Here is a 24412-nt window from a genome sequence, read left to right on the forward strand (position 1 = left end):
AATAAATACATGATTAAATGAATAAAACAGACAAATAATAAATAAAATAAAATAAATAAATAAATAAATAAATAAATAAATAAATAAATAAATAAATAAATACAATTAATTAATTAATTAATTAATTAATTAATTAATTTTAATTAATTAAAGAAAGAAAGAAAGAAAGAAAGAAAGAAAGAAAGAAAGAAAGAAAGAAAGAAAGAAAGAAAGAAAGAAAGAAAGAAAGAAAGAAAGAAAAGAAAAGAAAAAAGAAGGAAAGAATGAAAAGAAAAAGAAAGAAATGAAAAAAAGGAAAAAGAAACAAAGAAAGGAAAGAAAGTAAGAAAGAAAGAAAGAAAGAAAGAAAGAAAGAAAGAAAGAAAGAAAGAAAGAAAGAAAGAAAGAAAGAAAGAAAGAAAGAAAGAAAGAAAGAAAGAAAGAAAGAAAGAAAGAAAAGAGAAAAAGAGAAAAGAAAGAAAAAAAAGAAGTAAATAAATAAATTAGTAAATAACCATGGTATTAAGAAGGGCTCATTGTTTTAGTCACTTATTTTATTGTTTCCAATTTTGACAAATTACAAACATTTTGGAACATCTGTCAAATTTTTGGAGTGGGTGTGTTGGGGTGGGTAGGTTTGGTTTGTCGTCTTTCCCTAGAGATTTCGCCTTTTTTACAACTTCTGTGTACAATTAATTATATGTTGTTTTCTTATGAATAATGAATCCTCTTCATGTTTTGTGCTTCTTGCCTTGTGCATTCTCTTTACTGGACACAGATCATCTCCAATCTCCATGTATTTTTATTTTAAAATAACTTCCATGATGTGTGATTTGATTGTATGAACAGTAGTTGACTGGTGGTTTATATTATCTTTGTACCAGAGGATGTAAGTTGTCGGGAAATCTCCTGGGTTTGTTTTGGCTTGGTTCTATCTCCGGGCATTTTCATGCTTTTCACAGGAGTTTTTCGTGGCTTATATCTTTGTAGGCCAATAATGTGTTTTTTCCCCACCATACAACATTTTCATGTTTATAGTGTTAGTGACGTAAAAAGTCCGGATAGGCCTATAGGCCCGCCTATAGGCCGGATTTATTAAAGGAAAAAAGCAATTTTCTGGGATAATTGTTTTTTAGATAAATATTTTCTGGGATAAATATTTTTTCTGGGATAAATTTTTTTCTGGGAAAACTTTTTTTTCTGGGAAAACTATATTTTGTGGGATAAATAGTTTTTCTAGGATAAATATTTTTTTCTGGGATAAATATTTTTTCTGGGATAAATATTGGCCCTCATGGTATACCGTATAATACATCCCGTTTGGCGATTTTGCCGAAGTGCACGTTCACCCCGTTTCAGATACAGGCTAACAGGAAGGCCGCGCGATGTCATCCGAGATTATCATGATTATGAGAAAAAGTCGTTTATCATAGAAAAACGGTGGGATTTAATGGCCGTGTGTCCGATTTATTATCGTCTACGACTGTGGAAACTGTCCAGAAACTGCAAGTTCGTGTTAATCCCGTCAATTTACGGGTCTTATCATTCAGAATGAATCAGGTAGGATCGACGTCTACCGTACATGCGTAGGTAAGCTTAAAAATACTTGTTACCGGTACTTATCATTGTGTACATTGTATATGTGTTGTAGCCTGTAGCCTGTAGGATAGAGTCCAGGGATAAAGTTTGTACGCGTACGGGGCCTATTATACATGATGCATGCGAGATGCAGATGTTATAATTATTATGCTAGGCAACGGGCTAGGCAAGCAGCTTTAGATTTCAAAGTTGCGTCAAACTCAGTACCGGTAGTCATGGACCAGGGCTAGTCCTGCCAGCAAGACTTCAGTCTTTATCATAAACATAATGACATATACGGACCTGAAGTCTTGCAGCGGTACATAGGGATGCACTGTACGTTTAAGAAATGCAAACTTCAAGCATCAAGAAATATACCTTGTATTTGTCAGTTTTACCTCAGAGATGCTGTAGACCCTCTCTAGGCTACACAGTGTAGAAACATCACAAGTAGAATGCTGCTCAATATGATAAATCCAAATCATGAAAATCAAGACATTTTTCAGAGCAATATTTTGACCACTTTTGCACTAAGTAAATTACTCCCATGAAGATTGCCAACTTTGAATTCACCCAAAAGATGAGATCAATGTAGATCAATCACCTGAACTTTGTGAGTATAGACTAGTACAGTTGGATTAAAATCATCCAGGCACGCCCAAACCCTGGTACAATGGGATTAAAATCATCAGTGCATGCTCAAACTGTCCTTGAGAGAGTTCCTCAGCTACATCCTGAGAGCCCAAAAGGAGCCCACATATTGTGATGTTTCTTATTTGTGCAAAAGATAAGAATATAGTGCCCTGTAACTCTAGGTACCGTACGACGAGTTACAGTTACTGGAACTAGGACCAGGGCAGGCTAGTACAAGGAACTTATACGATGTCCTCATTCACAAACTGATACTATCTGTCCATCGTATAAGACTGTCCCCGTAAGGCAATGTGGTGAAGGAATATTACACAGTCAAGAATAGGCTCCATCATTTTTTTGTTGTGATCCCTCCCAGTCTCCCAAAACATCAAAATATCAAAAGCGTTGCACATTTACTTACTTAAGACTGTCCTTTTTTCATATATAACGCAGACAAAGTAGGGCCAAGCTACCTAGAAATGGTCACATTTTGGCAAGAAATATCTCTGTTAGGGATGTTCATAAAATTTTGTAGAACAATATTTTTAGCTGAAAGTTCTTTCATTTGAAAGAGAATTAAATTACCTAAACAATAAGGGGTCAATCATGTTTCTAGTGCATATACTTTTGAAGTTACAGACAAAAATAGTGTCATCAAATTGCCCAAAATTTTGTGTGTGAAATTGTGACAGCAGGCACATACATGTACAATGCACACTACTGTATGACCCCAGATGACCTCCTTTTCTTTACTGTAAGAAAGCTGTTTTGGATGGTCTTGATTTACACACAAATTGCTTTTGAGCTAAATCGAGTGTCGACTTGGTGGAAAATGGATTGCACTATGTGATAGTTTATGAATCCAGTATCATGCCAGTACCAACATAAGTCAACATCACTTAGGTTTTGCTTTGTGTGTGTGTGGGGGGGGTCATTCAACTTATGATGTGTCATGTGTCTGCCAACTGGGGCCTAGTTGTGTAAAAATGGGTCATTTGGGTATAACAAAATGAAAAAGGGATAATTTCAAGGGTATAAAATTCTGGGGTCATTTGGTATAACATTTTGAAAAAATGTGTCATTTTATCCCAAAAATGGAGCAAAATTTTATATCATTTTGTTTCTAAATAAGTTTTTGATGATAAAATTGTAGAAAAAGAAGGTCATTGGCCATAAGTCACTCACTACATTTGTTTTGTACACTACACACACACCGCTCTCCCTATACACACCCACCCCTGTGTGTGTTTGTCGCCAACCGAGGACATTGTGCTTTGCTATCTAGCCGAGGACGTGTGTATGATGTTTTCATCGCCTAACCGTGGACTAAAATGGCAGATTTGTTTTGTGTATAATACGAAACGGAATTTTAGCCATCACCTACATGTACGGACGGTAGTTTTTACATGTGTGGTCCTCGGTTTCAGGCAAATAGCGTTATAAAGCATTTAGCATGCATTTGAGGTCTTTTGCAGCAGTTTGAGATTGCGGACTGTCCTCGGTTGGAAGTAAGTCCGCAGTTTAGGGTGAAAAATCTTGTGCGTGTCCTCGTTTGCCCGCAAACACGTACGCACCCCACCAAACCCCAACCCACCCCACCCTACACTTTTAACAGATCAAAGACTCAACACAACTCAACCAACCAACCAACCGCGCGTACACACACCCCTTCACAGTTCCATACCCATGAACAGGTAACTCCTGATGGCAAAAACTACTACATGTCTAGACCACCTGTATCAGACATGTGGGGCTATCTGTGTGTGTGTGGCACACTACATGTAAACGCACAGTGACCTTGCACCAGGGACTAGAGAAGTGTCACTAGGCTGCATGCAGCATACATGTAAATGAATTGCAATGTATTCAAATATATATTATAGAAAATAACATCATCATCATCATCATCATCATCATCATCATCATCATCGTTTATCATTCTCGTTATCATCATCGTTATCATCATCGTCATAATAATAATAATACTAACATAAATTCACCTATAATTCTAAACATTTTTTCAAAATTGTCCCACACAAATGTGCACCCTACAGCCATATTTCAATTTACTGAGCTGAGATGTATGGTCCAGTGTGCATGTTTCTCCCTTTCAAGATTGGATTGGAAAGTTCCATGAAAGAACTTTTAGATATTTTTATGTAGTCCAAATAAAAATCAAATTTGCATTTAATTATCAATTATTTCATTAATGATAACAATAATATATGATTCTAATAAGTGACAGATAAATCTAAATAATTTGGTGGATATGCAGGATATATGACGGATTTCTTTTAGAATACCCTACTGGATTTTCAATGGGGGGTCTTTTATGAACGACCCATACACATACACTGTGAATGTAAAAAATGGTAGGGTATTCTAAAAGATAGCCTATATATGACAGATCACAGATTTGACAGCCCCAATTAATTTGTAAAATGGCCAAATAAGTAAAGTCAACAAATTTGAGATCTATTTTGACATTTTTAGATAATCATTTCACATTTTACATGGATTTAATTGGACTGGACTCGGACCAGACTCGGCTTCGAGTCCGAGTCCATTTGTGTCCAAGTGCGAGCCGAGCCGAGTCTTTTGGTGTCCGAGTCTAATACTACACCATGTATGTATCTTCTATAATGTGTTGTTAGGAAAAGAGATTTAAAAAGGCTATAAGGTCATCAAAGGTCAGGTTATAGGTCAATTGGTTCAGGTCAAATTCAGGCATCAATTTTTGTCTCGCCTGAATGTTCAGGGAGAGACTTAGTAATCACTATGGTGTGCGTGTGTCCGTGTGTGGGGGTGTGTGTGTGGGGGTGCGTGTGTGCGTTCGGAAAAAGCTTGTGAACGCGTTATCTTGAGAACCGTAAGTGCTATGATGATGAAACTTTATAGGGGGTAGCAAGACCAAAGGGTGTCAACCTGATTAGATTTTGAGCGCAAAATATGGTAATTAAGTACCTAATTTGCATAATTTATGCGTAATAAGCAAAATACCTTGTGAACAGATTATCTGGAGATCCGTATGGGGTACAGTGACGTAACTTGGTGGGGAGTAGCGTGGCCAGATGTTCTCGACCTGATTAGATTTTCAGCGCAAAATATGCTAATTAAGTACCTAATTTGCATAATTTATGTGTATTTGATGCGTATCAAGCCAAAAAACCCTTGTGAACAGCTTATCTGGAGATCCGTATGGGGTACAGTGACGTAACTTGGTGGGGAGTAGCGTGGCCAGATGTTCTCGACCTGATTAGATTTTCAGCGCAAAATATGCTAATTAAGTACCTAATTTGCATAATTTATGTGTATTTGATGCGTATCAAGCAAAAAACCCTTGTGAACAGCTTATCTGGAGATCCGTATGGGGTACAGTGACGTAACTTGGTGAGGAGTAGCGGGGCCAGAGGTTCTCGACCTGATTAGATTTTGAGCGTAAAATATGGTAATTAAGTACCTAATTTGCATAATATATGCGTAATAAGCAAAATACCTTGTGAACAGATTATCTGGAGATCCGTATGGGGTACAGTGACGTAACTTGGTGGGGAGTTGCGTGGCCAGAGGTACTCAACCTGATTAGATTTTCATGAGGTCAAAGGTCACATACAAGGTCAAAGCTCAACTGAGGTCACCAAATCTTTTAATAATTAATTTTTAACTGTGCATCACATACCCCAATAACAGCTTGATCGGTCATGTAATTACGGAAATATGACGACTTTAAGATAGTCGCTTTCTTTGTAAAGTATAGCAAAGTAGCACTTTCAATGAGTGATAACTCGTAAAGGAAGCATCTTTCTGTTTTGATTTATTACTTTGATGAAATAGTTCTTTGGTTTTGCCAAATTTTTGGAAGGTCATTACGGGGTCATCCGAGGTCACTCAGGGGTCATCTGAGGTCAAGTTATTAAAAACTCGTATGGGCATGAAACTTGATGGGTACAGTCAACATTTCAAGGCAAATTTTTGGAAGTTCATTTTGGGGTCACCAGGGGTCATCTGAGGTCAAATTAGTAAAACTGTCGTATGGGCATGAAAATTGGTGGGTACAGTCATCATTTAAAGCCAAATTTTGGAAGGTCATTTTGGGGTCACCAGGGGTCATCTGAGGTCAAATTCGTAAAACCTGTCGTATGGACATGAAACTTGGTGGGTACAGTCAACATTTCAAGCCAAATTTTTGGAAGGTCATTTCGGGGTCATCTGAGGTCAAATTAGTAAAAACTGTTGGATGGACATGAAACTTGGTGGGTACAGTCAACATTTAAAGCCAAATTTTTGGAAGGTCATTTTGAGGTTACCAGGGGTCATCTGAGGTCAAATTAGTAAAAACTGTCGGATGGGCATGAAACTTGGTGGGTACAGTCAACATTTAAAGCCAAATTTTTGGAAGGTCATTTCAGGGTCACCAGGGGTCATCTGAGGTCAAATTAGTAAGAACTGTCGTATGGTCATGCAACTTGGTGGGTACAGTCAACATTTAAAACCAAATATTTGGAAGGTAGTTTCGGAGTCACCAGGGGTCATCTGAGGACAAATTAGTAAAAACTCGTATGGGCATGAAACTTGATGGGTACAGTCAACATTTAAAGCCAAATTTTTGGAAGGTCATTTCGAGGCCACCAGGGGTCATCTGAGGTCAAATTAGTAAAAACTGTCGCATGGGCATGAAACTTAGCACGAGGGGTACAGTCAACATTTAGAGCCAAAATTTTAGAAGGTCATTTCAGGGCCACCAGGGGTCATCTGAGGTCATATTAGTAAAAACTGTTGCATGGGCATGAAACTTGGTGGAAACAGTTAGCATCGGCCAGATAATCGTGCCCAGCCGATAACCGCCAAATTCATTTACCTCTCTACCAACAGTTATCGCTAAAGCAGGCGGTCACAAAAGCAGGCGAGACTCGTGGTTCGAGAACCGCCTTGTGAATACATGTGATAGTCTGTGATATCATACATATGTCATAATGAGGCATCAATTTTGATATTTTGTCTGTTACTGGATATATAATGGAAATGTGTGAGGTGGATATACTAAAATACCTTGGGATGTAAATGGTGAGTACAATTTAGATTGCCTAGTTGAGATGGATTGGGCAAATAAATATAAAATAGTTACCAAAATCACAAAAATGAAGCTTACGGAAAACTACCTAATATGGTGGTATAGGTGACAAAAAATACAATCTTTTTCAACATGGCTGTAGTGTGGTTGTGGTAACCTGTTACCTATGGCTTAATTAAGTTTCAGTGACATAGTGTCGCAAGTTCAAAATACAAAAAAAATATAGCTCAACATTGAAAATAGAAGCATTTTAACCGGTTCGTTTTTTGATAGTTGTGGAGCACCAAGTTCATGAAGTCATAAAAGAAATCAGAGACCATGCACTTATTCCCATTTTACATATCAACTTTATTTCCCTAATGTGTTAGCAACACATATCCAAAATTTTAACGAAATCTGTTGATAGTAAGCTTTCCAAAATGAAGTGAATTTAAAACATCAGTGATGTACCACTTTTTGGCTTATACCATTAGAAGCATGTACGCGTCATTGATACTGATGCCACCAATTGAACGAGAAGATTTGCCCCTTCACTTTGTCCAATTTCTTTTTCTCATTTCTTCACAAAATGCAAAAAAATGCAAAAAAAAATGCAATGGGTGTAGTACCCCCTTAAAATTTGTTTAGCAAGCATATCGTCAAACTTGTTCGCCAATTACAACACAGCAAGTGGCATATGGGGCATATAAATACACATAGAGGCTGTATCAAAATGATACCAGTACTCATCAATTTTGATGTTGATTGATAAGCGTACATGCTTATTTTATTCTTGCAAACAAACAGTCTGATCAACTGAAGTTGTGAGATTTAAGCTTTTGCTCCTGGATATCTAGCCTACTGACAAATGTCATAAAAAGTGGATGCTAGGATTGTGAAATACTCCTTTATTAAAACACATAAGTGATTCGGAACAGACATGTAAATGTAGGCCTATGCACTTGAATGTTACCCATGAAAATAAAAAGTAAATTTTAAGTTGTACATGTTAACGATCTAAATAATACAATTCAATTTAAATATTACACCACTTTATCACCAATGCATCATTTTTACAAAAAAAATAATTTAAGCCCTTAGCTATGTGCTCTGTTCTATTTCAGATGCCATTTTACCCAAAATGGTTTAAACTTGATAAATTTGTGTTTGTGGGATATTCCAATCTGTTGGCGTTGAAGATGATGCTGGATATCTGCAGAAAATTCCATTTTTCTGTGGGTCTTGATTCTTGAAGATGATGCTGTGGAAGGCTGTTGTGTAGAGTGTGAATGAGATGATTACTGTGTATATAGTGTGGATGAGATGACCACTGTGAACTTCTGGCAAATCCAGAACAGTCAGAACACATTACTTATCTCTCAATGCAAATTTAAGAAGTTCATGGACATTTGGTAACTTGGTATAATTGACCATGCACACTGAACTAGCTAGCTTTGTCCATAAAACAAAATCTGTTCATGGACAGTTTGTAACCGTTAACTTCAACTTCAACTTCCAGACCACTACACTATGAATCTGTCAACACTCATAATATTGAAACTGATTATCATTCCCAGGTAACAAAACCCTCCACTATGGGCTGCAGAACACAGTCTTATAAATAATTTCATGTGGAATGAGGCTAATATCCTATCCCCACCTCAAACTAGAAATCTCACTGCTGCATATATTTATGAACTATGTCATGAGGAGTGAGGTTATTTTAGGAGCTGGCATTAGTCTGCATTAGAGCATTTCTATTACTGAGTAGTCTACTGTAGTAGACCAGTTTAATTTATCATTCCTAAATTAATCTCTCTGACCTGACCATGGAAAAGTCATCATTCCTGTTCTGATTCAACAGCTCAGATATCCATGAGAAAACTTTTTTCTCTGGGCAGGGCAGTCACTAAAGATGTGATGTGTTTCGTCATAGATAAATGGTTTCATGCATGGAAACGTATGAATTGTTTATCAAAAAAAAAAAAAAAAAAAAAAAAGGAATGCAGCGCAGTCTAATTACTGAGATACCTTGCATTATTCTACAAGATATTTTTAGTGATTACAAAGCAAAAGCATTTGCAAAAGAAGCTCGACTTGGAGCTACTTAGGTTCAAAGGTCGAATTTTATTCCAAGGTCTAAACTGGATGTATATATTCACTCAGGTGTACCTGAGTGGAAAAAAACTGTGCTACATGTACACCTTGTTCTGCACAAATGACATATTATCCTAGGCTAATTTGCATATCGTGTACATTGTACAGAACATCCTACTTTTGTCCAATCAGACTGCAGGAAAGTATATGTGATGAAACTGGTCATTTTTAAGTGGGAAATATGCCATTATCCTGCATGGGGGCAATGCAAAATGTGCCCTTGTAAACAATTCCGTCCGACATACTGGTTTTCATGTCGGACGGAAAAAAATGTTGCCCTTAATTTGTCCAAAAGGTAATTGACTAAAACAACTATTGATTCATTTTGCTACATTAAATTCATGGATACTTCACAGGAATAAATAAATACAATTTTGAGTAGTTTTTTACAGGAAAAACTTCTAGGAAAATTCATGCATGTCGGACGGAAAATTTAGTGTTTACATTTCTAAAATTGCAAGAAATCTAAAGTTGATGACATATGGTTTTAATTTTTATATTTATCAACTTAGTAAGGTGTATATTTATTGTGCAAGTACAAAGAAATAAAACAATTGAATTATAAGTGCTCAAGGAGCCCCTGTTATTTGTTTCCAAAAATTCCGTCCGACATGCTTGCGTTTTTGTATAAACATCAAAATAATTAAGACAAAATTTTGTAGTTTTCACAAGAAAAATATTATTTTATGAAAGGATAGATATGAATCTTACATAAAATGTACTGTAACTTCATTTAGAAGGAAGTTTCAAAATTGAGCAAGTTGATGACCCATTTTTAAACAGGCCCTATAGAATAAGTGCGCCCACATGATCCCACTTTTTTTTACTTGCAATTAGTTATACATAAGCCCCTTTAGCCATCATCCAAAATATAAGATGGAATCATGTTGGTGCACATTTTTATTATGGGTCAAAGTTCCACTTTTATGCCGGGCTTTTATGCTGCACATAGGCAAATATGCATCACTTTAGCACAAAGCTTTACCTTTGACCTCTTTTATATTAGTGCGCCCACTTGATCCCAAATACCTGTTACTTTTTTTTTTGTCTACCAGTTGCCAAAGAAGCTAGACAATGAAAAATAAAATTGGGATCTTGTTGGCACATCTTTTATTGATGCAGTAAAAAGCCCACATTGTGCTACGTGTCATTAATGAGGGGAAAAGAGGGCAGTTATTGACCTCTACAATGAGGCTAAGTCCATTTTCAAAAACTCAGAAAATATGAAGATCAAGAGATCCCAAGCTAATTTTTTTCAGTACTTGCAAAGAATTACCTCTTCTTTGAAGAAATGCTATTTGGTGTATTTGGCGTATTCCTGGACCTAGCTTTAGAGCTATTAATGCTACAATCATTCATGTTGACTTAATTTTTTTTTTTTAAACAACATTTTGTTTCTTTAATATGCAGTTATAATTTATGTTCATGTCATAGTCTTTTAATGATTTCAAATCCAATGTATTTTGAAGTCACTAAAAATAATAGACTATGACATGAACACAAGTTATAACTTTGCATAATGAAGACACAAAATGTTTTTGGGGGCTTTTTCTTTTCAACCATGAAAGATCTTAGCATTTAGCTCTAGCTAGGTCCAGAGATACTCCAAATCTGAAAAAAAATTGAATTTTACTTATTTTTATAAAAAAAAAAAAAAATTGGTCAGGCCTTAATCTGAGGAGCGGGCGGTGGAGGACAAACAAACAACTTTTTTTTTTGGCCTTGTAAAGGGCGTGTGCATCAACCAAAGCAAGGGAGTGCAGGGAGATTCTTCCTGGTTAGCTCTGGTTGAAGGTACTAGTAATCTAGTATACAGGGATGTGCCATGGGTTGGGGGTACCTTTTCAGCGATTTTGGTATATCAATGAGTGGAGACCAACTGACCAATGCGCCCAATTGGGTGCATATGGTCAAAACTGCCCCTAAAATGATCTGGAATACTCTGCCAACCCACATTAAACTAAGTACATCTTTAGCACAGTTTAAAAGTTCTTTAAAAACTCATTTAATGAAAGAAGCATTTTACTGATGTGCATCACCATATTTTGTTCAACTATTGATTGTTGTTCATAATGTAAATTAATTTTTATTATGTAGTTTAAGTTAATCTCTGTATCGCGCCTTGAGCGCCATTGATTTGGTGGAGATGTGCGCATTAGAAATTCACATTATTATTATTTAATATTGGTGGGTGGTAAAAACAGCTATAAAAAGTACACATTTTATCAAAGACCCCCCTCCCAGTGGGAGTGCTGTACCTCTCTAGAAGCTAAATAGCCAAATTTGTTCAAAGACATTTTGTATTTTGTATTATATAACTCATACAAAGTTTCTTGTCATTTGATTGGCCAACTACTAATGAAATTTCTGCTATTTTTAACGGCCAGCTCTTGCACTCCGCATCTGTGCAATAGTCATTTTTCCATTGCACAGACGCTGAGTTGCCATAGCAACGCTGTCAGACGTTCGAGCGTATAGCGTGAAGTTTCCACTTCGACTTGCTAATTATAGGTGCGGGTGTTGCTTCTAAAATAAATATCGCATTTAGATATCTTTTGATTTATTTTGTGTTCCTGGTGATTTATAAAATTAAGTGGAAGCAAGAACTTAAGATAATGAGTTAAAACAAATTTTGAATGTTTTTATTTGTTCAATGGAAAAATATTTGCATTCTGTGAAATGTGAACTGTTTTATTCAACTCGGTAAAAGCCTTGTTGAATGGAACATTCCATATTTCACTTCATGAAGATATTCATACCTTTGAACTTGTAAACATTCAATGCTTGTATACTAATCATTTATCATGTTTATAGTACTTTAGGCTAGGCCTCCCATGTAATTTTGGGGTAGGATTCTTACATATTATCATGATTATGGTAAGTGCAGCCCAATTTCAGAAACCTAAAAAACATGTTTGTTCTTGTAAAATGTTGCCACATTTTAAGATCTTATTTTTTTTTCACAACTAGGTTTCAGTGATGTCAACTTGAAGTGAACTGTACAGTTACCACTTTCAGGAGATGTTCATTGTGACTTCAAATCATGGTGTATAGAGAACTCAACTTATTAACTGTGAACCTGACTGAAACATCAAAAATCTGGTATGTACAATGAGTTTAGTAATCTTTTTTATTGGCTAATAAAAAGGATTAGGCCACAAAGGTCTAATGTAAATGAATGTATACCTCACTTTAAATGGTCTATTGAAGGTCCAGAATACTTAGTCATTGATCCCTGTCTAGGTTTTCACAAGTTGCACTTGCAGCTCAGGGGCTATTTTAACGTGCCTCCTGGCACTTTTGTGCAGTGAGATTAAAAATCCGTGCATTGAGAATTCAAAATCCGTGCTTAAAATATATATACGCCATTAAGATTCAACACTGTGTTTTGGGCCAAAATATTATTTGCTAACTTTTGCACGCTTTTCGCACACTGCTGGTCCATCAAATACCAGTCGTCACCTTCATTTTGAGCAAAAATAGTATAAAATTGAACATTTTTCGTGTGCTTCGCGCGAAAATGTCCCAGTAGCATCGGCATAAATTATGCTTGTCCTCGTTAATGCTTCAACATCTTATGTTCCGGTTTGAGGCCAGAATCATGACAATGGTTCAAACTTTTAAACCCATTTTAAAGAGCACACCGCTAAATCAACACGTCATTCGTGTAACCCTAGTGATTAAAAATACAAAAACTTTTGAGGTATTTTGGGCTGCTCTTTGGACTAATATGATAACCAGAGAGGGAGTGGCGTGTTATTGCTTAAATAAAAGTGTAAAGCCTATGCATGAATTTGAATCGCCATTGCCAAAGTCGCATTTGTACAATTATCGAGAAAATCGGTCCGCGAATTAAAAAGTGGGCAGAAACAGGTTTCCAGCCTCGAGTTCAAGCCAAAAACAGTGAGGGTGTTGGTTACGGGCTTGTACCGGGAAAACGATAATGTAAAACATTCATCGATTTGTAATTGACTGGTTCATATTATCAAATATCTGAGATATTGCCCAAAAGGCCTCCAAACGAGTGAAAATTGACATTTTTACGTGTATTTCAATGGGGCGATTAATTATTTATTATAGTGCGCTACCTAGTATCAAAATTTGCCACTTTCGCGTCGTGCTTTGCGTGCATTTGTTCCGGTAAAGTAATTGTAGGCCATGAAGTAGGCCATTGGGTCGACTTGGAAATATTATTGTGCTCCCCTTGGCCCAATAGCAAGGAGGTAGCCTGGAATGGCATGTAGGCGATAATGAGGCAAATTGATAACCCCTCCGGCTCAATATCGGGACAAAATCGATCAAACATACAGTACAGTCCCTCATTTCAAATATATAGTTTTGGTTTCTCTTTTGTTCAGAAACCAAAAATCAAGGGATTAAAAAGTAGAGCTGATCTGGTCTGTAATCATAACACTATTATGCTGGGAGGACACAGTATAGGGTATATAACCAGAAGTATACAATAGCCTATTGTGCTAACATAATTATTATCATGATTGATATCGGAAATCTATCCCGCGGACGACAGTTGATGCTCTCTGTCGACGGTAGGTGGCATATTACACTCACGAGTTCTACATGTAGGCCTAGAAATCATATACATGCGCGTATATTGAAGGATGGGGTGGGGTGGGGATTTGTTTGTTTGTATGAAACATAAACGATGCATGGAGATGATTTGATTATGAATTAGTTTATTATCCCCGGGAAGCACAACCCATACCTCTTTAAGAGGGGGCTCCCCCCCCTATATAACCACATCTTCCCTAAATTACCCCTTTCCCCCTCCTCCTCCCCTACATTCGATATCTTCATCTCGAGCTCTCCTTTCCCTTCTCTTTCACTTCCAATGCTCTCTCTCATATGTTTCTCTCTCTCCCGGCCCATATCCCCTTGCCCTCCAACCCCCCCCCCCAACACACACACACAGACATCACACATCTCTTCTCCCCTCTATCTTCTACTTTTTGCAGTAAAAATTGCTTCAGTAAAAGTCATTAGGTTATTAGGTTATTAGAGGTCATATAATGGCCTTCCATCGATTCTGGTACATGGGATTAAGGACATGAATCGATTTTGTTTATAGCACCTATACAATTACAATAGTTGCCCCTTTTGTAATGTCGAATGCAAATATTTCGATGGTCTATATATTTTCACAGTGAAATCAGCTTAGGCTGATTTCGTAGTCTCTTGTCAATGCTTTCAAACTAAATCAATGCTTTCAAATGTAGACTGCTTTGTTCGACTTCTCTGCTCGTGAATATTGCACTGCGAAATTTAAACATTTCTTTTGTATACTTAGATCAGGTAACTCGAAAATCCTGTAATTTTATTTGTCACACCACTTATAAGAAACTGAAACCAAAACCGAAACTACCTGCCACAAATGTTTAGTTTTAAACAAAAGGTAGAAACAATGAGTTTGATATCTTGTGATTCAAGTGGTTAGGCAGGACAATAGGAAACCACGTGACCAAAACCAAAACCAAAACTAAAACTATATATTTGAAATGAGGCAATGGCAAATGCGCCTTTTCTAAACCTATGCTCGAGGAATCCCTTTTAAGACCATATATAATTATTGAAAAATTGAAAGATTTTGTCAATGCGCAAAATTTACCCTCATTATTGCCATATTAAAATTTAGTATTATAATGAGGGAGGGAAGTTTCGAGCGCTAATCGCGTCATAAATTGTAGGGTATGAGCATTGGCGTACGCAGGGGGTGTTACGGGTGTGAAACACCCCCCTTGGTTCTGTCCAAAAAAAATAAAAATGGGGGCGAAAAGGCAAAGAAAGAGAGAGAGGAGGGGGGAGGGAGAGAGAGAGGGGGAAGAGAGGGGGAAGAGGAGAGGAGGGAGAAGAGCATTAAGGTATAGTGGACATATTATCATAATATAGATGCCTTAACTATACCCCCACACAGATTTTTCTCACCCCTATACCCGGCATTGACCGGCAACGTACGTAAAAGTGTCGATACATGTTAACACCCCCACCCTCACATCATCACACCCCACACCCCTACCCCCGGACCCTACCCCGGCAATGTACGCCTACAAGGTTTTAATTGTGCAAATTGAGTTCGGGTCCTTTTATCTGTTTGAAACAATGATTAAAAATAGCGTAAAAATTTGTCACCAAATGGCTTCAATCGGACCTTCATTTTGCAAATTTTTTCAACTTCGGCATGGGGAAAACTCTTGTTCATGAAAGGCTTCATGGACAGCTATTTCACCAATTTTCGGCTTTTTCAAACTAAAAATTTACACACTAATAGTGCCAAAATGGTCCACCAAATCGCTTCAATTAGGTCTTCATTTTGCACAAGTTTCTTAATGTGCCCCCCCGACACCCCCCTGCGTATTGTGGATAAACAAGCAGCCATTTTGCTTCTGCTTTCGACATTTACCAATTTGTGTTCAACACAATTTATAGGCCTACAACTGTAGGGAAAACTTGTTCACGAAAGGCTTCATCGACCGTCATTTCACAAATTTTCGGCTTTTTCAAATTAATGAATTGTACACACTAATAGTGCCAAAATGGTCCACCAAATCGCTTCATTTTCCAAAAGTTTCTTAATTCTCAGGGGGCACATCCCCCCTCAGGCACCCCCCCTGCGTCACGCAGGCGCGACGGGATGACCGGTACGCGGCCATTTCTTTATTTTAGTATTTTTATCATCACACCCCCCTTGAGAAATTCCTGCGTACGCGCATGGGTATGCGCCTCCACCACATGTGTTGATGGATTGTAGACATCCCCGGGGCTCCTTATACCAGGACAAAATTAACCAAAAGCTGTAATGTGCATCTTTTTTTGGCCAGGTTTTATGCCACAATAATTATCCACATTTGGCTCATTTTAACATTAAAATTGCAAATTTTCGCGCTTCGCTCGCATTAGTCCCGGTAAACTAATGGTAGTGGCGTATTAGCGGGTCAATTTCAAAATGTTGCCGCTCCCCACCTGGCTGGTCAAGATGAGAGACTTTAACGCGTGATTTTTAAAAAATCTCGAGCACAGGCAGCGGAAGCGGGGGGAGGGGACTTCCCCCTAAACATTCTAATAAAAGAAAAATTAAAGCAATATTTGCCCTGTGAATCTTCCCTTCTAGTCCGAAAAATACTGTGTTTTGGACCAAAACACAGTATTCGCACGCATTGGCCCCACAATGCCAAACTTCACACCTTCAATGGGGGCTAAAATCAAACCGGCACAAAATATGCTTGCATCTCTAAATTCTAATACTTCCGCCACCACTGCTTACCAACGTGCAGTGACTTTTTTCGCCTAAAATAGCCCCTGTTGCAGCTACCTACTTGCAGCTGAATTGTACTTAGCTCTGTATAAATATGCACAAATCAAATGTGCGAAATTCAACATACAGTAGTCATATTATTTCAACTTTACTGGATAATAAATTGAGTATCATAAAAGCATTCAAATTTCATAGAATCATTCTTTTTCTAACTTAGCAATTTGGGGCCTGGAGATAGAAAGTTAGGGCCCTGTGATAGTAACTTAGTAACTTGGGCCCGACTTAGTAATTTGGGTCACTGACTTAGTAACTCAAGGCCCAAACTTAGTGACAAAGGGCCCCAACTTAGTAACTCAGGGCCCCTAGTTACTAAGTCGGGCCCTAAGTTACTAAGTCTGGGCCCAAACTACTAATTTGAGGCCAAAACTACTTTGTGGACTCAGTAGGTTGTTCAATTTAATATTGGTGAGAAACATGTATTAAATTTAAACATTTTTAATTGATATTTTGGTTTATTTTACAGATAATATTTGTACTGGAACTGGAAGGAACCACCTGCAGCAACACAGCAGCAAGCTAAAGCAAGAGAAAGATCGAGATGATGATATGTGTAAACTTCCAGGATCTGTGGTGTAAATCAAATTTAAATTTGAGGGAAAAACAATTGACAGAAAAAGACAACTTGTCAACAACATTGCAGGTAGGGCCTAAATGTAGGCCTACCTATCAATAAGGCACTAGTAGACATCACCTGATGAATTTGACCGACAGGGTTCTTCAAAACATTTTGTGCAATGATGTGCCACTGCCACACAGACTAATGAATGCTGACATTTAAAAAAAACCACCAAAATTTGCCTAAATTAGGTGCTTTTAAAATTTGCAATATAATACACATTTTATGGCAAATGATTAAAAATTGATATACAACAGTCCTCGGAGTAAACTTTCTAAATCTAATGATATGTACTTAAAGTATATGTAGCTGGGATGAAAAGCCGACGATCCATTGAAAATTTTGACCGTTCGTAAATTTGTATTGAAGATATGGATTTTTTCCCAAAACACAAAAAATAGGTCTTTTCAAATTTTTGATATATAACTGTCCTCGAAGTAAATTTTATAAATCTAATGATATATTCTTAAAGTGTATGTAGCTGGGAGGAAAAACCGACGATCAATTGAAAATTTTGACCTTTTATATTGAAGATATGGACTTTTTTCCCAAAAAGCCCTAATTTTTTTTGTTTTTGAAAAAAAAAAATCCATATCTTCAATACGATATCAAAAATATCAATTTTAATGATTTGCCATAAAATGTGTATTACATTGCGAATTTCAAAAAATCAAAATTATTTGATATCAGAAGGACATTCTTCATATTCAGAATGCAATTCGATATGTCTAATGTGCTCTAATGTCCCACAATGAATACTGTCCAAACGTTCATACCCCAGCCCTTAAACAGGGGAGTTTTCTTCCATTATTCACCCCCAAAAGGGAGGGAATAATTTTACCTCTTTGGGGGGGGGGGGGCTGGGGGGAATTTTGTGTTATTGATTTTAAAAAGAGAGGAAAAAATCAACAGGATTCAAAGAAGATTAAAATAAAATGAACTAATTTGGTGAAATAGATAGTCACTGTCTGGCAGTAACTGCTCTACAAGGTACCTGAATCAAGTGTCATTTAGGGAAGAATTATAATGGGTTCAATAGCATTATACATGTAGCAGAGTGGTCTCTTGGCTTTTACCCATCCCCATCCCAAAAATAATTATTTTGAGGGAAACCAGGGATGCTTTAGCATAAAAATGGACGAGTAATTCTTCCCTGCCTGGGCAATATAATGACTTGTGGTCATACTATAGGAAAGGTAATAATGCACACAAAGATTAAAGGGAGCTGATTCCTGCTTCGTATATTTCATACAAAATCTATTTTCTTTTCAGTTTGGACACCTAACTTTCTAGGGAAGCATTTGGGATTCTAAGTGAAGATAGAACTGGGCCAGAGTAATGGAAGACATATTCGTCCACGCCCGAATTTGAGATTTCTTGATATTTATCAATACTAAGATATATTCTTTCACTTGAAACTGTTCAAATACAACTTGCTAATATTTACTCGTATTTTTGCTTGATTTATTTCACTCTTTTCAACTCTAAAAAGTCACATGGCTCAAGGCAGCTTAGTAAATTGGCGGGAAATAATGAGTCAGAAATGCGCGAATGCGAAATATTGTGATTACGCGCGCGAATCGCGTTGCGTGACGCGTTAATGCCAGCAAATGTGTAAACAAAACCAACAATTTTCAGTCAAAATGCTGTTTAGATTTTTTAATTATTTTTAATTTTGAAAGCAGACATTATAGATTCATTGGTGCAAAAAGATGCATATCTAGACCGTGCACCAGATACAGCTTTTACAAGCGTGAAAGTCTTACCGTTTAAAAATATAAGGACGTTTTGTGCATAATTGTGACATTTTTTACTAAAACGTCGATTTCTCAGAGTTCACTTTTGACAATATTGCACAATTTTGTGACAAGATATAACTCAAAAAATATACAAGCAAAAGGTAAACTTTTTGCACTATCGTTTAGAGTACATCAAAGTCTAGGGAAGGTTTTCTCATTTTTTCAAAATATTTGTTTTAAACAAAAATATACACCATTATGTGCAATTTTTAGCTTAATAGAGTAACAAAATTGCTTTTTTCAATATTTCGAAAAAGAGACAAATTTAAAAAAATATAACAAAAACCTTCCCTTAGTTCATGTCTCTTCATGAAAAGCGAACTGATTTTTTTTTTACTCCGAACGGATTTTTTTCTAAATTGTCACAAAATAATTGGGGTAAAAAAGTGAATTTTTGTGATTTTTTCAAAAACTCAAGATTTTTGAACAAATCTGACGTCACCATGGATTCCTTGACTCATTTCCTTTCTAAAAATGTATAGTTTTATATACTTTGGACATACAATTCAGAAATAATGATGCTCGAAAAGGTCCATGTTCTCTCCCATCACTCTGGCCTTAAGGGGGTACTACACCCCTGTCCAATTTTGTGCCTATTTTTGCATTTTTCTCAAAAATTATACCCATTGGTGACAAGTAAGATATTTATATTATAGGGGCCAGGAATACAACTACTGTACTGAAAATTCAGCATTTCAAAGCAAGTAGTTATTGATTTGTTTTCCTCATTTTTATTGTAACTCCACAACTGTTGTCTGTGCAGAAATAAAATGTCCAGTGCAGTAGTTGTAGTCCTTGCCCCTATAATATTATCTTACTTGTCCCCAATGCGCTATAATTTTTGATTTTGAAAAAATGCAAAATGGGCATAAAATTGGGCAGGGTGTTGTACCTCTTAACAGCTCTATGAACATGATGAATATTAACTTGTCCAAGTTTGTCTTCCCTTTAAGCTTCAGATCCAAACCATTGATTATCCTTCCCTAGATGAGTGGCAATCTCGAAACTCTGCTACAGAAGAATTTTAATTCTAAAGAGCTAAAAAAAAGCTGAAAACAGCTAGCAAAAAGCTGAAATCAGCCAGCAAAAATCTGTAATTTGGGAAGATCCTATACTTTTGTATGAGCAAGTTAGTGTACCAGGTACAAAAAAGTTGAAAATCAAAACCAAAAAAACTGAACTCTCACACATCCTGAAAATAATAAATCACAGTTCTGAAAATAAGAGCCTGGAGGTGTTTGACAGTCTGAGTCTGTCTCCCCTTTAAACCGTTACTCCTTAGATGCAATTACTGTATTCAGTGTCCAGACTGTACCATCTAAGGAAGGATTTTATGTTTAAAGGGAAAACAGAATCAGAACAATTAACGTACAACACCTAACAGTTGATGGGCGTAGATCCGGGTGGGGGGATAAATATTTTGCCAGGGGGATGGCCCATACAATCATCCCCCATGTTGATGCCCCCCCTACTGGGGCACGAATTCGTGCTTTAAACGAAAAAAGTGCACCAACGTATTTTATTTTCCAACCCCATCTACGCCACTGATAAAGAGTTTCTGGGGCTGACAAAATAATACTCACATATTCAGTCAGGGAAGGGAGGGAACAAGAAAAATACAGAAAACTACACATAGATCAGGGATGTGAGATTTCCTCTTTTCAGCTGATTTCCTCTTTTTTCGTTGCCAAAATTTTCTTTTATTTTCAGCCCATATTTGGCGTTTTTACCCTGATTTTACGCTGTTTTTAGTGATTTTCCTTTTTCCTCGTGTTTGGTCTGTGGCCTCTCACACCCCTGATAGATAGCAATCAGCATAACATTTTCCATTTTGGGTCCATTTTGATTCCTGTGAGGCTGTGACACACCGCGGTAGTGTGTAGGAATATTTTCTGGAAGAATAGACACCCCTGTCCTAAATCAACAAAAACATTGAAAGACAAAAACACCTTTTAATGTTAAGCATGCATATTCAACTGTCCTAAATCAACAAAAAACATTGAAAGACAAAAACACCTTTTAATGTTAAGCATGCATATTCAACTGGGGCGCAGAAAGCGGGTGGACGAAGTCCATGGGCTACGTCCCTGATCTTCAGAATAATACACTGCCAGTAAAATTGGTAACAAATAAATGTTCACTTGTTTTAGGTGTTATACTGTTACATTCAACTTTGGTGTATTTTTGGTTTGAATCATATGCTGATTGCTGACCACATGTTGGAATACTTTGTGTGTGTTTTGGCACCATGTCAATCATGTGTTAGAAAAATAAAAATACAGTGAATAAGAATACAAATTTACATAATATGTGTTTGTTTTCGTGGTGACTGGTGACTAGAAAAATAAAGTGACAATTACCAAATTAAAATGTAATATATGTGTTTGTTTTCAATTCATGGTAACTGGTGTAAGGACTGATCAATATTGGACTAAATTAATGGGTGAGCTTTTTTAATGGAACGGGTGATCGAACATGAAAAAAAATATACACGTTTGTAAAAATTTATGGGGAAACAATTTTAAGCAAAAAATGTCGATGTTTTTGAGCTAAAAACAATAAGTTGCCTCCAAAAATTAATGGGTTCCTTTTGTGATGCTTTATTAAAATATTTCACATTCACCCCTTGCACTAACAATGGGTGTCAAATTTGACATTCCGGCAAATACGGTCACGGTCACCCCTCTACTGCAAGGATCATGATTCACGACGACCCTGTAAATTTTGTTTCTATTTTAGCTAAATTTCTCATAAAGGATCGTTTACCATTTAGAAAAAGGTGCAGGGCCTATATTGATCTCAAGAGCATTTATTTCGAGAGCATAGTATTATAGGCCTATCTCACGATACGGGTAAGTTTCTTTTTGTGTGTGTTATTTTTTATTCAGTGTTTATTTCGCTCGAAGTTATCGGCTATCTACAGTAGACAGCAAAATAATTCATAGTCTCCACCGCGGCCGGTTTGATCCTACTCACTCCATTATTACCGGCGGAGGAGGAGACTATATGCCACTCTCAGCCTGCCAAAATTCTTTCCCCCTCTCACCTTGCTCATGCCAAATTTTTGGGATCTCAATTTACAAACCTTAATGGTCTAAAAATGATACATGTTGCGGGCGCAGCGAGCAGGAAAATTTGCATAAACGTTTCCGTATTGTACATGTTTCCATTTTTCACAGTTCCCGAATTTTTAATACTCCGAAGAGTAAACCACTGTTTAGCTTTTTCACAGATTCAAGTTTCTTTACTCCGAAGAGATACCCCTGTTTTCATTTTTCACCGTTCTGAGTTTTTAATACTCCGATTAGATACACCTGTTTTCATTTTTCACCGTTCCGAGTTTTTAATACTCCGATTAGACACCCTGTTTTCATTTTTCACCGTTCCGAGTTTTTAATACTCTGATTAGACACCCTGTTTTCATTTTTAACCTTTCCGTTTTTATAATACTATACTCCGATTAGATACCTTGTTTACAAGTTTCACCGTTCCTAGTTTTTTTTCCTTTCTGTGTTTAGACCCCTTTCTAAGTTTTAGACCCCTTTTCTTCTTTTACATCCCTTTCTGTTTTTAGCCCCCTTTCTGAGTTATAGACCCCTTTTCTTATTTTACATCCCTTTCTGTGTTTCTTTTAGTTTTAGACCCCTTTTCTTATTTTACATCCTTTCTGTGTTTAGACCCCTTTCTGTGCCCCTTTTCTTATTTTACATCCCTTTCTGTGTTTAGACCCCTTTCTGAGTTATAGACCCCTTTTCTTATTTTACATCCTTTCTGTGTTTAGACCCCTTTCTGAGTTATAGACCCTTTTCTTAGTTTACATCCCTTTCTGTGTTTAGACCCCTTTCTGAATTTTAGACCCCTTTTCTTATTGTACACCCCTTTCTGTGTTTAGATCCCATTCTGTTTTTAGCCCCCTCTCCGAGTTATAGACCCCTTTTCTTATTTTACATCCCTTTCTGTGTTTAGACCCCTTTTAAAGTTTTAGACCCCTTTTCTTATTTTACATCCTTTCTGTGTTTAGACCCCTTTCTGAGTTATAGACCCCTTTTCTTATTTTACATCCCTTTCTGTGTTTAGACCCCTTTCTGAGTTATAAACCCCTTTTCTTATTTTACATCCTTTCTGTGTTTAGACCCCTTTCTGAGTTATAAACCCCTTTTCTTAGTTTACATCCCTTTCTGTGTTTAAACCCCTTTCTGAGTTTTAGACACATTTTCTTATTTTACACCCCTTTCTGTGTTTAGATCCCTGTCTGTTTTTAGCCCCCTCTCCGAGTTATAGACCCCTTTTCTTAGTTTACATCCCTTTCTGTGTTTAGACCCCTTTCTGAGTTGTAGACCCCTTTTCTTATTTTACATCCCTTTCTGTGTTTAGACCCCTTTCTGAGTTATAGACCCCTTTTCTTATTTTACATCCCTTTCTGTGTTTAGACCCCTTTCTGAGTTATAGACCCCTTTTCTTATTTTACATCCTTTCTGTGTTTAGACCCCTTTCTGAGTTATAGACCCCTTTTCTTAGTTTACATCCCTTTCTGTGTTTAGACCCCTTTCTGTGTTTTAGACCCTTTTCTTATTTTACACCCCTTTCTGTGTTTAGACCCCTTTCTGTTTTTAGCCCCCCTCTCCGAGTTATAGACCCCTTTTCTTAGTTTACATCCCTTTCTGTGTTTACAACCCTTTCTGAGTTTTAGACCCCTTTTGAATTAACACCCCTTTCTGAGTTTTAGACCCCTTTCTGATGTGTATAGACCCCTTTCTGCGTTTTAGACTACTTTTTGGATTTTACACCCCTTTCTGCATTTAGACCCCTTTCTGAGTCTTAGACCCCTTTTTGGATTTTACACCCCTTTCTTAGTTTTAGACCCTTTTTGACCCATGTGGCCGCCCATAGTTTATGTTATTTAGACAAATAGCATATACGTGTGAACAATACTCATTTTCCAATAACTATGATAGTCCGCATAACTCAAATATCGCTAATCTTGTCTGGACTGAATGTTTGGCGCAATAGATACAGCCAGTCGTATTTGCATATTTTTCTGGTTTGATGCATCCAAGGCGATTGATGGGTGCTTCCTATCTCTTTAGATATATTTGTCTCAGCATAGCACAACCATGAGCTTATTGCAGTTGTGTTCTGGATGTAGTCTCCGGCCAGACTGTATGCTGCTATCATGAGCATACCAGGAACGACGAGCATTAGGACCGACACAAGCTGGCACTGTAGGTGACTAGTTTGGATGCGAGCGGCACTATGACGTTCCATCGCAATAC

At 37.0% G+C, this 24412-nt stretch overlaps 1 protein-coding gene and 1 long non-coding RNA gene across 2 annotated transcripts in view; both read left to right on the forward strand.

Moving 5' to 3' along the window:
- The window catches only part of LOC140167730 (uncharacterized), a 59548-nt gene that overhangs the window by 6726 nt on the left and 28410 nt on the right, over window positions 1-24412 (forward strand). The gene's annotated exons all lie outside the window — the stretch shown is intronic.
- LOC140168471 (uncharacterized) lies at window positions 1393-18786 on the forward strand. The gene is made up of 4 exons (XR_011861208.1): window positions 1393-1539; window positions 12368-12499; window positions 17188-17364; window positions 18613-18786. It is a non-coding gene; the product is annotated as an uncharacterized lncRNA (long non-coding RNA).

Source organism: Amphiura filiformis, chromosome 13 (assembly GCF_039555335.1).
Source record: "Amphiura filiformis chromosome 13, Afil_fr2py, whole genome shotgun sequence".
NCBI lineage: Eukaryota > Metazoa > Echinodermata > Ophiuroidea > Amphilepidida > Amphiuridae > Amphiura > Amphiura filiformis.